The following is a 14,535-nucleotide window of genomic DNA, read 5'->3' on the forward strand; positions in this document are numbered from 1 at the left end:
AGTGGGCAGAGATGTACCAGAAAGGTGGATGAGGCTGTTGGTGCATGTGGCCAGAAATGAAATAAAGGGCTGAGCTGGGAGATAATGAATAGACTCTGTTCTATTGAAGTCCAAAAGTGGTAAGTCATATTGCATGTTTAAAATGGTAAGATTCAAGAGTGGTTTCTTTCCAGACAAGAAATGTTCAAACCATTCAGGTTTTAAAGTGGATCCATTTACTAAGTTGGCCTGCTTCTAGCATTATATTTATCCATTCTGCTATTATTCATTTGACAAACACTGACTGAGCACCAAATCAGATGGAAGAACCTTCTCCCATTTCCTTGGCCTTATTTCTGTCCTAGGCCCTCGGCCACTTGGTTATGGAGAGTTCTGGCTGTTACTAGTACTGCCACGGCAGCAGCTGCCGTGACTATCTCTGGGGAACACCCACTTTCTCAGTCTTCCCTGGCGAGTGCTCAGCTCCGACACTATGTCCATCATACCCTTTGCGGTAGAAGCCACACAAACCTGGAACTCAGGCTCGACTTAACAAAATTCATAAGCCTCCTCTTCCTCTTACCACTTTGCAACTTAAATAAAGCATTCTAGGCTGGGCACGGTGGCTCACACCTATAATCCCAGGACTTGGGGAGGCCACGGTAGGGGGATCTTTTGAGGTCAGGAGTTCGAGACCAGCCTGGCCAACGTGGTGAAACCCCATCTCTACTAAAAATACAAAAATTAGCTGGGTGTGGTGGCACATGCCTATAATCCCAGCTACTTGGGAGGCTGGGACAGGAGAATCCCTTGAACCTGGGAGATGGAGGTTGCGGTGACCCAAGATTGTGCCACTGCACTCTAGCCTGGGCAACAGAGGGAGACTCTGCCTTCAAAAATAGTAACAATAATAAAGCATTCTAACACAGGGTCTGCCATGTGGCTTCCCTGAAGTACGGGGATTGAGAGTACCAGGGGCTGGGTAGGTACCTTCCTACTGGAGAACTTTGATCAATGAGAGAAAAGAGGATATAAACTCCTTTCTTTTCCTTTCTCCAATCCACCATTCTAAGGTGCAGGGACTCTGTTTAGCTCATCTGAACATATCCTTTATAGCTGAGCAACAGACTGTGTCTATTGGGAAGCTACAGCCAGCTTGGTAATTGACAGCCCTGACTACGACCTTATATTTGTGTCTCCTTTTTCCTTATTTCACTTTTTTTCCCCTCTCGGCCTTGTTGCCCAGAGATTGTACCTCCCAACAAATAATTATCACTAAGGTTTGCCTTGGCACATCTCTTTGGCGGCTTTGCCAGCAGACACAAGCAGGTAATGTGAACCAGACACCGTGCTAGGTGTGGGACATCAAATGGTGAACAAGACAGATTTTTGCCCAACCCTTATGCAGTTTTCGACCTAGTGAGAGAGACAGGCCATATGCTATTTAAACAGAAAAAAAAAAAAAGCACAATTTGTGATGAGTTCCATAATGAAATAAAATTTACTTCTGGTAGGACATAGTGGTGGAGGGGTTGGAGAAAATCAGTTTAAATATGGAGAATTGAAGAGGTCTCTCTGAGGAGTTTATACTTAAGTTAAGTTGAGGCATGAGCCAGCCATGATAACAGCAGAGGGAAGAGAACTCTCAGCTGCTAGAGCATACAGCACATAGCAAAGCCCCAAAGCAAGAATGGGGTTTGAGTGTTTGGGGCACTTGTGGAAGATAAGGATGATTGCAGTGTCGTGATCAAAGCAAAGAGTGGCTGACTTGAGGTTGGGGAAGATGCAAGAGTCAGATCCTGCAGACTTTGTAGGCTATTGAATCAGGCTGAATTTTATTTTAAGTGCCACTGGAAGCCACCAAAATACTATAAGCAGAGACATTACAATAGAATCTGGTGGAATGATTCTCCTTAATTTATTAGCATAATGCCTTTTACTTATAACCTTAATAATAAAAGAACACAAGGATTATGGCTGTAAATACATGGAAGTAAAGTTTATAACATATTTTATGTGTTAACACAAGCACAAATATATATATGTACATGTACAGTTAGGTACATATACAGTATATGTATATGTACAGTTAGGTACATATACAGTATATGTACATGTACAGTTAGGTACATATACAGTATATGTACATGTACAGTTAGGTACATATACTCTATGTAAGCATGTATATACTACATATATACATGAATTATATGTGCTTATGTATATATAGTATATGTACATATATAGTGTATATATCCATGCTTATATATACATATATGTGTATATATCCATGCTTGTAGCCACCACTCTCGCCTAAGGAATCATAATTTATTTTACTACTAATTTTATTTTTCTGTCCATTTAGTCCAGCAGTGTTTGCTTCTTTGGCTGCTTTGCTCATGTCCATTCATGTTGGTTTATTTCCGTGTATTAATTTCAGAAAGTTTACAGTATTTGTGGCTGCAATTTCTTGAAGTACAGAGCTTCTTCTGTCTCAATTAGAGTTTCTTCATGAACTGTAGTTCTGTTGCTATGGCTGTCATTAGTGTAATCTGCTAATTCACAAATTCACGGAAGTACGGAAATACATTTTGCTAATGTGCATTGCAAAAGGCCCTCTAAAAAAATGCCTCCTATATAATGTGATTTTCAGAATGCCTGCTGCAGCTGCCAGGGAAGGGCTTGTATAGACCAACCTGGATTTGGGTGAGAGCAATATGTCTTCTAGGCAGAGAAAGCTCTCCTCTACCACTCTATAAAGGCTTTTCTCGATGGTTGCTACCTGTCTTTGACCCTCAGATGTTTCCAAATTGCCTCTCCGGAGGCAGCTTTTTAGCCAGCTCACTTCTATTTAAGCGTGTTGTGTTAAAGAGCTGGCAAGATTTTTTAGAAGAGTTTCACCAAACACCAATTCCTGTGAAAATTTAAACTATATATTGATATCACCCTTGCGCAGATCACACCGTTGCAGGCTTGGCAGTAAACCCACATGCTATGTTTTGGGGAGTAACGGAATTGTTAAATTACCAAATGTATTATTTTCTGGCCAGAAATTGCACCATGGAGATTCATCCCTTTTCTTTGGTTGGAAAGCTTTGTCAATTCAGGGGATCAGTTAGTAATAATTTAGCATGGAATAGTTCACAAAGTTGATTTTCAGAAGACAATTGCCTGAGATGAAATGGGATGTGGAATAGATTCTGACAGAAGAGGATAGACACTGTCAGGAAACACAGCGCTACCAGGGAGGTCTATAAACAAGAGAACCCCAGGGAATGCTGGGTGCCCAGGAGAGATGGCTGCATCGGTGCTGAAAGCAAAGATGGTTGTGCGCCAAATTTTAACTTCAGACTTTTGCCTCAGGCAGCACTGTTAGCACTTCAAGTCCCATTAAGGACCCTCTCTTTAGAGCAGATGGTGGCTTCAGTGATAACAACAGTGGTAGGAGAAAAGATGGCCAGACTGAGCTCCAAAGAAGCAAAACACCAAGGGAAAAGTTATTCATGTTTCTTGTGGGAAATGAATCACTGAAAAAAGTCTTTAAATGGAGATGATAGAATGGAAATAATTTATTTACGAGAGTCAGTATTATCATGTTCATGATAACCTTGGCTCTTTTCAGACTTTCTGCCTCCGTGTAGATTGGTGAAGAAATAGAGATGTATCTGATTTGAAACCAAATATAAGTGTTCCAGATTAGAACATATTTTTATATTGAGTATATTCTGTGCCCAACTGGGATAATTTACGTGGAGGTTTGAGAAGGTCTTTGTGAGGAGAGGATATTTAAGTTCAGCAATAAAACTAAAATAATATTTTGCCTTCCGGTAAGAAACTTTCATTCCATCAGAAACCAAGATGTCTTTGGCTTAGCTAATTTTCAGAATTAAGCTAATTTTGATATTGCATATTTAAGAAAACCTAAATTTATAGAAATTAAGTCAGCAGATAAAATGAAAATTATTTGTTGCTGATATATACCATGTGACTTTATGCATGCAGGGAAGTGTATATCTATACATATGCTCACATCCGTATGTATGGACCTGATTAAAGTATGACCTTGTTGTATATGTGTGTATGTGTGTCTCTGTATATACACACACACACACACATGATCATTTGGTGCCAACAAGGTCTACTTATTTCAGGTGATCTCTTATCACTGGCTCTATACTCCAAATTTCACCTGTGAATGTGGACAAGTTTAAATTAGTCAAATTTTCAAGATTTCTTGTCATTCGTGCCACATGTTGGCTGTTTCGACTCCTTCTGATTTTTGACCCTCTTTATTGTCTTAACCTTGCTTTCATACAAGGAACTCCTCAACTCTTATTTCATATGCATCTGGCTTCCATTTCATTTGTGGTTTCTGGGCACTACCTAGCCCTTTATGTTGTTTGTCAAACATGTCTACACCTTCCTGATCCTGGCTGCTCACACTGTCTCCAAGAATTATCCTGAGATGAGCACATGGAACTTTCTACCTTCAGGCTGGTTTAATAGGAATCTAAATTGAGGAAAATGTTTGGCCTTTTATCCCTTTATTTGTGGCATCTAATAGCATTCTATTACCTACCATATACCGATGACCTAATCAGATTTGCTGTGATGATTTTCATGTATGCAAAGATTAATAAACCATAGTGTCTAATCCCCAAGGGCTTAGCTGCAAATGTAGTAGGTGAGAGAGACACATAAATAAGTAATTTCAACATAATACAATAAATATTGGGATAGAAGTTGACACGAAGAGAGGAAGCATAAAGAAAAGGGAATAATGAACTTGACTTATAAGTAAGGGATAATACATATCAGTTTGCCCAGAAAAGTCCTAGGTTATGAACTTGCCTCAGAATCTATTAGAGTAAGCATTAGTCTCACGCTTTTCACTTTCCAAGGTGTCCCAGTTGAGACCAAAAAAAAAAAAAAAAAAAACAAATACATGGTGACCCTGCTTGTATTAGTCAGTGTTCTCCAGAGAGACACAACCAATAGGGTAGATACAGATAGAGATATATGTCATATAGATATATGTTATAAATATATAGATATTTAGATATATGGATATAACATATATAACCATGCTACCAGCTTCAGGGAAGCTGGTAGCATGGTTCCCATCTAAGAACCAAGAGGGGGCACTGGTGCAAGCACTCAAGTCTGAGGGCCGTGGGTGTCCCAGCTCCAGAAGAGAAAAAGTAAATTCAGCTTTCCTCTGCCTTTTTGTTCTGTCGAGGCCCTCAGCCAAGCAGATGGTGTCCACCCACACTGGGTGAGGGTGGATATTGTTTACCCTGATTCAGATACCAGTCTCTTCTGGAAACACCTTCACAGACATACCCAAAAGTAATTCTTTACCAGCTATCTGGGTATCCCTTACTAAGTCAGTCAAGTTGACACCTAAATAAACCATCATACTATTTATAGTTAAAAGGTCAACGTTTGTAAGAGAATGCAAGAAATATGATAAAAAGTATCAGAAGAACTTTGCCAATCTAGTGAGACAGAAGTGGAAATTACTGGTGGAAGAAATAGGCCCAGTGACCTGAGCAATGTGTTGATCTGGAGAACGACCTGTCGTTCACGTGACTGTGCCTCGTAGGAGAGGGATGAAATGCTGTGGGCTGAAGAAGAAACCAGGAGCCAACAATGGTGAGCTGTCTCTCTCTGTAATGTCAAGAACCTTAACTTTTTCTTGTAGACAATGGAGTCACATTAAAGGTTATTTTTGTTTTTTTTGAGATGGAGTTTCACTCTTTTTGCCCAGGCTGGAGTGCTGCAGCCTCAGCCTCCCAAGTAGCTGGGATTATAGGTGCCTGCAACCACACCTGGCTAATTTTTTGTATTTTTAGTAGAGATGGGGTTTCACCATGTTGGCCAGGATGGTCTCGATCTCTTGAACTCGTGATCGGTCTGCCTTGGCCTCCCAAAGTGTGGGATTACAGGCATAAGCCACCGTGCCCGGCCCACATTAAAGTTTTTAACTGAAAATATGACCTAATTAGATTTGTGCTTTAGTATTTCTATGTGGTATACATAGAAATAATGTACAGAATAGATGAGTAGGGAATAAAATATTAGGCAGACAGAACAACTGGATCATAATAATCCAAACAAGAGATGATGGGGGCCTAAGCTAAGGCAGAAGCAGTGAGGACACAGAATAAGGGATGGAGCTTTAAAATAGCCATTAAGAAATTGATAAAAGAATCAGAGTCAAGATCATACTCAGTTGGGTACATATAGGTCAGGAGCTCAGAAAAGAAGTGTGGGCCGCAAGTATAGATATGAGAATGTGAGTGAGTGAAAAAGAAAGGTCTGAAATTCAAAGATAAAAAGATCAAAGCCAGAGCCTGCCCTTCTAATTTAATCAGAACACTGTAAGAATATAGGATAACAAATGGCAAAATTTTAGGAAAAAATTGTGTAAGAGATTCATAGGACCAATTCATTTTGGTTAAATAATTATGACGAATGTTGGCGCTAGAGCTTTAATTGTCTGCATAATTTTTGTTATTTATTGTATATCTTATTCTTTTTGAATGTGGTATCTCTGAACTCCTATTATGTAATGGGGATTTTTTAAATAGACAGAACAGAAAATCTTCCCCCACCCATGAAGGGTCCATTTTTGAATGATTACTATGTATAATTTAAGCTGTTGGTTAAGGTCCAAGTCATATTATATGAATCAGTAGTAAGATATATTTATGACAGTGTATAATTCTAATACTGCTTATATTTGGGCAAAAGTAAAATACCCTGCTTGAAAAGAATCCTGCAGTTGCTACAATCATGTAAAAAAAATAGTTGAAGTATTTTTCTCAGTTGATGAGTGTAGATCTCTAGACATTAAATAGTATTAAACCTTCTGGGAACTTTAGATGAAGCTTTCAGAGTGACATTTCTAAATTTGACCAATTTTTAAGTAAAGGTAAAAATGTCCAACAAAAGAGAAATTATTGATATTATATTCATTTTCTATATTATAATTTCTGTTTTTTTCTACTGATCTATAAGTTAATTCTGAAGATAGTTTTATGTAATAAAATTTGCTCAAATTATGATACATAAACTTCCATCTAAGTATAAAGTCGTACATAAAGCTCAGATTTTTCTAAACATGTGTTGTAATATGTTCAAGTAGCTAGACCCAATACAGATAAATTGTTTATTGTCTCTGAGAATACTTTCTAAAGTACTACTTGAAGACTCAAATGTTTTTTAATGTTCTCAAGGCAGTATTTTCTTTCATATCAATAATTTACACATATCAATAATTTACACCAGAGTAAGGTTTTTTCTTTCAGACTATGCAAATGAGGAATATGAACTAATTCAGACAATATTTACACAAAATAAATGAGAGTTTAAAACATTTGATTTACTTTTTAATTTTCAAGGTGGTATTCACCAAGAAGATGGAATTGGGTTAAGAGCAATAAAATTGATAGTTTCCTTTTTTTGAAATCAAAGAATTAGGTAATAACAAAATGTTTCAAATGCTTTCAGCTTCTGTTCTTAGCAGTTAATTTTAAGAACATATCTATTTATCATGTTACATAAAGTTAATGTTTTATAATATCTTGTGTTTTAAATTTATTTATTGATATCCATTTATATATCTTAGTATAATATAAACACACTGAGCAAAGATATTTTCAAAAAGCAGTCTGAAATTCAGTAATTTAATTAAGATTAGCTCCCTCCTTCCTACTGTATTTTTTATAATTAATAATTAATTAAGTCTTTCCATGTCATGTAATCTTTGAGCAATGGCTTTTGTTTGTTATGGGTGGATGCTATAGCGTGCCACCCAGATCCCCCACTCCACCCTAGAATTGACATTTACCCCAATCTCTGGGAGGGATGGGTGCTGAGACTGACAACTCAATCTCTCTTTGGGAATTGCCTTTTGCTGAAAAAAGCTGCCTCATCCAAGCTTGTCCCCTTCTTCTCAGGATGCAGCCTCCATGTAAAGCCTGGTCATGGAGTAGTACAAAAGTTCTGTCCCCTTGCCTCAGTGTGAGACATCTCTGTATGGCCATCCTAGCTTCAAAGCTTTCTCTGGAATCAACTGATGACTTGATTGAGGCTGCATCACAGTTCCAGTCTTGCTTCCTTTACCTTCCTACAGGTGTTGCTCCTAAAAGTATTTCCCAATAAGTCATCTAGATGAAAACTGCAGCATCTCAGAGTCTGTTTCCCTGGGAAACTGACATATGGTGCCAGCAATAGTCGAAGGAACCAGGTTATAACAGAGTTTTTGAAGAGGTTCCCATCATTGATGGTAGATGGGTGCAATGGAATAAACTGTGTTCCCCCAAATTCATGTACGGAAGCTATAACCTCAATGTGATTGTTTTTGGAGATAGGATTTTTAGGAGGTAATTAAGGTTAAATGAGGTCCTAGGAGGAAGATTCATATTCTCTCTCTCTCTCTCTCTCTTTCTCTCTGCTTTGTGAGGGCACAGTGAGAAGGCGACCATCTGAAAGTCAGAATTAGAGCCTTCACCAGAACCCAACCATGCTGGCACCACAATTTCAGACTTCTAGTCTCCAAAATTGTGGGAAAATAAATTTTTCTTCTTGAAGCCACCCAGTCTATGGTAGTTTGTTGTGGCAGCCCCAGCAGAGTAAGGCGGGGGTTATTGAAAACCCTACCATGCAGTAGAGGTGCAATTGTTATAACTTTTACAGGTGGTGAATTCAGATGGGATTCTGGTGAAAGACAATACACTTGTCAGTGAAATATCTCAAGTGTTTGAATAGTTCTGGGGAAATGGTAACTATAAAGATTACAGAATCAGCTTTTTCTAAGGACTATTGATGCATTGACAAAAATAATAACATTTAAGGGTAATTAACAACCAATTCAAGGTAAAGTATGAAAGCCAGAGGGCCTCCTTGACAGCATGTGACAAGACACTCACACAGCTAGAAGCAGAAAATGCAGAGGGTTAGGTATGAAATTGTATTGAAAGAATAGCAGATGTACAAAAAAGACTGACTTCTCAATCCCAGCAAGTCTGCTACTCTGAGGTCAGAACCCTGCTTAGCAAAGAGTAAGATCTTGAGATTTGAGAGGGGAATCTGGATCAGTGAATTTGAAAACCTTGAACTTCTAGATTATCCTCTACCCTCTGCAAAGTGGCCCGTTCTTCCCTGTCATAGCTATCTTTTTCCCCTTGTTTGAAGATGAAGAAGAAGTCTCAGTCTTGTAGGACAATACACACTTCTCTCAGGATCTAGCTCCACTTTTCCATTGGCACCAAAACAGTAATTACTTTTATACCACAACATAATGCAACCATGAAAGTGCTAAGCCTGATGAAGAAAATAGACCATACCACAAAATAACTGCAGGTCCAAGTCAAAATGTAGCTGAGATAGTAACTAGAATTCTTAGCATTCTGGTATCAAGGGTAATGGACACGAAGTTGGACAATGAAGAGTTTATTTCTGTGATACAGTTTTTAACACCCTGGCAATGATCCTGATATAAACTTAGAGAAAGCAAAGGTTCACACTGAATGAAGTAGAGCCACCAGAACTGCCATGAGACAGCAGAGGAAAGAGTTAAGAGGCTGATGGTAGTAGACTTGGTGAGAGAATACAATGAATAAGGCCAGCAAACACTCCATGTGATTCTGTTCCATGGGATGGCCCAGGGTAAAAAAAATGACCCTCTCCAAAACATAAGGACTGCTCACATCATCTGAAGCCCTGAAGGCCAGGCCAGAGCTGAACATAAGAGATGCTGCTACAACCAAGCACCCTGACAGCAATGCAGCTGATAGAATCCCAGAATGATAGAGGCCAAGTGTCTGTTCAAAATAAGGCACAGTAGTAATGACAGCATGGCCAGCGTGGTAGTGTATGTTGCCTGAGCTACATAAAAACATGGAGATACTTGACAGAACCCAGGAGAAGGATAGGTGGGCAACTATCAAAGATACTGCTCAATCTATTTGATGAAAATATCAGGAGACTATTGGAAACCAGCCAGTAGAAAGTCATGATCCTTTTTCCAGTATCCTGAATTACATTAGTATTTCAGCTTCAGAACTCACATACTGAAGGAGATGCCAAGTCCCTGGGAAGGCCCTACAACTCCACTAGTATATAAAGATGCTCCAGTTTCCCACCTAAAATAGTTTCAGCCATATTCTTAGTAACCATATACTAGAAAAAAGGGTATACCCAGACATTTCAAGTAGTACAGACACAGAATCTAAGTTGACATTAGTACCTGGGGACAGTAGTTGTCATCATGGCCCTGCATAAGCGTGGGAATTGGAAAGTCAAGTAATAAATGAAGTCCTGACCCACATCTGGCTCATAGAGGTCACTAGATTCAGAGATCCAGCCCCTGATCATTTTCCTGGACCCTAATATATAATTGGAATGCATATACTTAGTAGTTGTTAGAAGAATCTTCACAATGATTTCTTGACCTGAGGTGCAATAACCATCATAGTGGGAAAGACTATGAGAAAGCTTCTTAAGGTGCCCTTATACTCCAGCCAACATAGGAAATAAAAAAATAATATTGCATCCTTGGTACAGTGGCAGAGATTAGTGCTATTCTTAAAGATATGCAGTATACAAAAACAGTAGTAATACAAAAACATTTAATTCATCAGCCTCACTGCTGCAAAAATCAAAAATGACAATGGAGCATTTAACACTCAACCAAGTAGTAGCTCCAAATGTAGCTGCTTTGTCAGATGTTATATCTTCATAAGCACATAACCACACAGCCCTAGGAACATGATATGCAGCCCTTGGGCTGGTTTGTGTGTTCATTTTCAACTCTATTAGGAAGGAGGATTAGAAGCAATTTGTCTTTACATGAAATAGACAAATGTGTGCATATATAGTCTTTCCCCAGAGCTGTGTTAACTCTCCCACCCTCCATAATTATATAGTTAAAGGGACGCGTACTAACTGGACATTCTGTGGAATATCACTTTGACCCACTATCTCAAAGACATAATATTAATAAAACCAGACTAGCAGGAAGCAGCAAGAATTTTAGGTGTTTTGTTAAGCCACATACACATACACTCCAGGTGAAAGACAAACTTTATAAAGATTCCAGGACCAACTGTATCAGTAAAGTTTTAGGCATCAGTGGGGTATGCAGGAGCATGCCCTTGAAGTACAGGACTGTGCTTGTACTTCTCACCCCTAAGGAGGAAACACAGTGCCTGGTAGGTCTCTTTGCATTTAGGAAGCAGTGTATTCCTGTATCCACATTGGAGTCAACTCATTCTGAGTAGGAGTATGATTTGTTAAATGAACAATTTGTTTTTTCAGTTTTAAGGGCATTTAATCAGAAGTTAGGGTTTGGAAAACTAACTCAGGTGTATTAATTGTTTAAGTAGAAATACAGTTTAATTTTTGCTTTGAAGTTGGTTCTTCTTAATTTTTTTAACCTAATTCCTAATCCTCACAAAGATCTTTCCAGCAAGTTCAGTAGGTATGGGTAACAGTAAGTTGCTACTGGCTTCTGACTCATTGAATGATGGTGGGATTGCAGTTTCGTCTTCTCTATAAACTTGCTCTTCACTGGTAAGTTTAAATGACTTGGAAGGCTGTCAGCTTTGAGTAGGACCTAGCAGGAAAGCTTTGCAGCCGTTCTAGGCCGCAATGCAAGTGGCCCTGCTGCTTGGGTCTTAAGGCCTGGCAGACCCTATGTTATTATACAGAGTATATGGTATGATAACAGAGATAACTGTGGTGGAAAAGATCCTGTATGAAGTATATGGCAAACCACAGTAAAAGCACCACAGTGTAGGTACATATGTTTCTGGAACAAAGATATGCCATCTGCACCAGAAAATTATGCCAAAGACCATGGTGTGCTACTACCCTGGTAGCATGATGATAGGACATGAAATGATTTTGTGACCAGAACTTCCCACCATGGCTTTGGTCCTGTCAGATGCATCAAGTCATATGATGAGACAAGCCTAACAGCAATCTCTTGAAGTGGTGCATCTGAAATAGAGCCTAGGTCATCAGATACTCTGGTGCTTGCACAACTGACTCATGAACAAAGTAGTTATGGTGGCAGGGAAGGAGTCTTTAACACTACAGACTCTCACTGATCAAAGCTTATTTAACTACTGCTGCTGTTGAATAGCCAACCTGCCAGCGATAGAAACCCACACTGAGCCTCTAATGTGGCAACATTTCAGGAAGGACCGAGCAGCCTCTTCATGGCAAGTTGATTATATTGGACTCTTTCCACTTTAGAAGAAACAGCAATTTATCTTGACTGAAATCAATACATTCTGAATATGGGTATGATTTTCTTTCTCCCAGGGCCTCCATCAGCCCCATTATCTGGGGCACATTTGATCCACAAACACAGGATCATATATCACATCAGACCAAGCAGCCCACTTTATAGCACAGAAGGGACTACTATGAACATATGACCATGGATCCACTAATCATAACAGTTACAGCACTGCCCAGTAGCTGCTGGTCTGCTGGACCACAGGGATAGCATTTTCAAACAGCAGCTGATGTGCCAGCTTGGAGAGGGTGCTGTAAGGAGAGGGGCTCCATCCTATAGTATACAATGTACACTCACATATAATGACCGTTACATGGTATTATGTCCCCAGTAGGTAGAATACCAAGACTTGGGAAGAAAAGTGATATTGGGATTGCCCCTGATTATCTCCACAGACCCATTTGGATAATTTATGCTTTCTGTCTCTGAAACTGTGTGTGTCAAAGACCCATAAGTTCTGAACCTCAGAGAGGGAATGCTTCCACCAGAGGACACAGCAAGAGTATCACTAACTGAATTCTGACTGCTACCTGGTTACTTTGAGCTCTTGAATGTGGGATGTCCCTTAGATGGGGTGTGTCCTAAGATGAGGTGGCTTTCTTTGACTGAGGTCAATGCCGAGGGAGGAACCTCGGCTATGAGCCTTCAGCAGCCATGACTCCTGGCATCTGAGGAAATGAGTGTCTTCATCTTGAAGAGGGGATTGGCCAACAACCACAGCATCCACTACAGTCCATTCCTTGCACTGCTGGGCAGCGTACAGCTTTTATGGACATTTCACCCCATCTGAGAACAGCTTTCTCAGGATTCTGGTAAGTTTCTCTTCCTCACAAAATTATAGGAAATCAGTGACACAATTTATAATTCCCAACACTGGAGCTGGTCTTAGGGACACAATGGATGGTCATCATTTTATCCATCTGTTGTAGCCACACTACCACTCAACTTTTCCTCTGCCTCATCTCCTTACAGCTATTGTTTCTGTGAGCAAGCCCTAGTGGGCATGCAACTCTCCACCACGGAGCCTTATTTCCAAGGACTCTGCCCTTCATATCTCAATTTCCCCTTTCCTCAGAGGGACATTAAATATTTTGCAATAAATACAGTGCTTACAAATAGCCTTACAGAGAGTATATTGACCTGCAAACATAATATCATCTGCTCACCTATGACAATTTTCAGCTTGTAAGGCAGCTATCTTTCTCTAAAACTTACCTGGAAAACTGGTAGAGAATCCTCCCTAAGAGTTTTAATTTTGAGGGGACACAAGTGCAAAAAAGCAGTTACACTTGCTATATTAATTAGTTTGCAAGGGCTGCTATAACCAGCACCACAAGCTGAATGGCTTAAACAAAAGAAATGTACCTCTCATGGATCTAGAGGCTGGAAGTTCAAGATTAAGGCATTGGCAGGTGAGTTCCTTATGAGGGCCGAGAGGGAGAATCTGTTCTAGGCTGTTCCTCTCACCTAACTTCTAGTGATTTGCTGGCAATTTTTGGCGTTCCCTGGCTTATGGGGCATTACCCCAATCTCTTCCTTTGTCTTCACATAGCATTCTCCCTATGTGAGTGTCTCTGGTCCAAATTTCCCTTTTTGTAAGGACATCAATCGTGCTGGATTAGGAACCTACCCTACCATGACCTCATCTTAATTTAACGAATTATATATGTTATGACCCTATTTCCAAAATAAGATTACATTTTGAGATACTGGGGATTAGGACCTCAGCATATGAATTCTTGTGAGACACAATTCAACCCATGGAACTGAACTTTGGGGAAAAGATTGCATTTCTTTGGGAAATTAAGTGGGAGAAAATACAAACTGTAGAAGTAATAGGCCTGGGACTTTTTTCACGTGGAAAATTTAGATCATGATTCCCCAAGAAAAATGACTTGCTGTCCACTTGCTGTTTGGGGCATCTCCTGCACGGCTGACTTTCAGATGAGGCAGCAGAAAGCACTAGACTCCATTTGTATCCTGACTTGTACCTGTCTCTTTGCTCCATCTGAAAACTTTATGGTAGAAAAAGAATCAAGTGTTTTCTCTGCATGAGTCCCTAGTAACTGGTTACAGCTAATCTTCTGGAGAAGGAGAATTCAATCTAGCGATTAGAATTATGGGCACAACTTCTGGAAGATGAAAACCCTCATCATCCTGTTTGGTTCACTGAACCTGAAAGGCCCACATGCCATCTCTCATGGCCAAATCGAACATCTGCATTTTGGTTGGTACATGCCTTT

This window comes from Pan paniscus, chromosome 11 (assembly GCF_029289425.2).
Source record: "Pan paniscus chromosome 11, NHGRI_mPanPan1-v2.0_pri, whole genome shotgun sequence".
In the NCBI taxonomy this organism is placed as follows: Eukaryota; Metazoa; Chordata; class Mammalia; order Primates; family Hominidae; genus Pan; species Pan paniscus.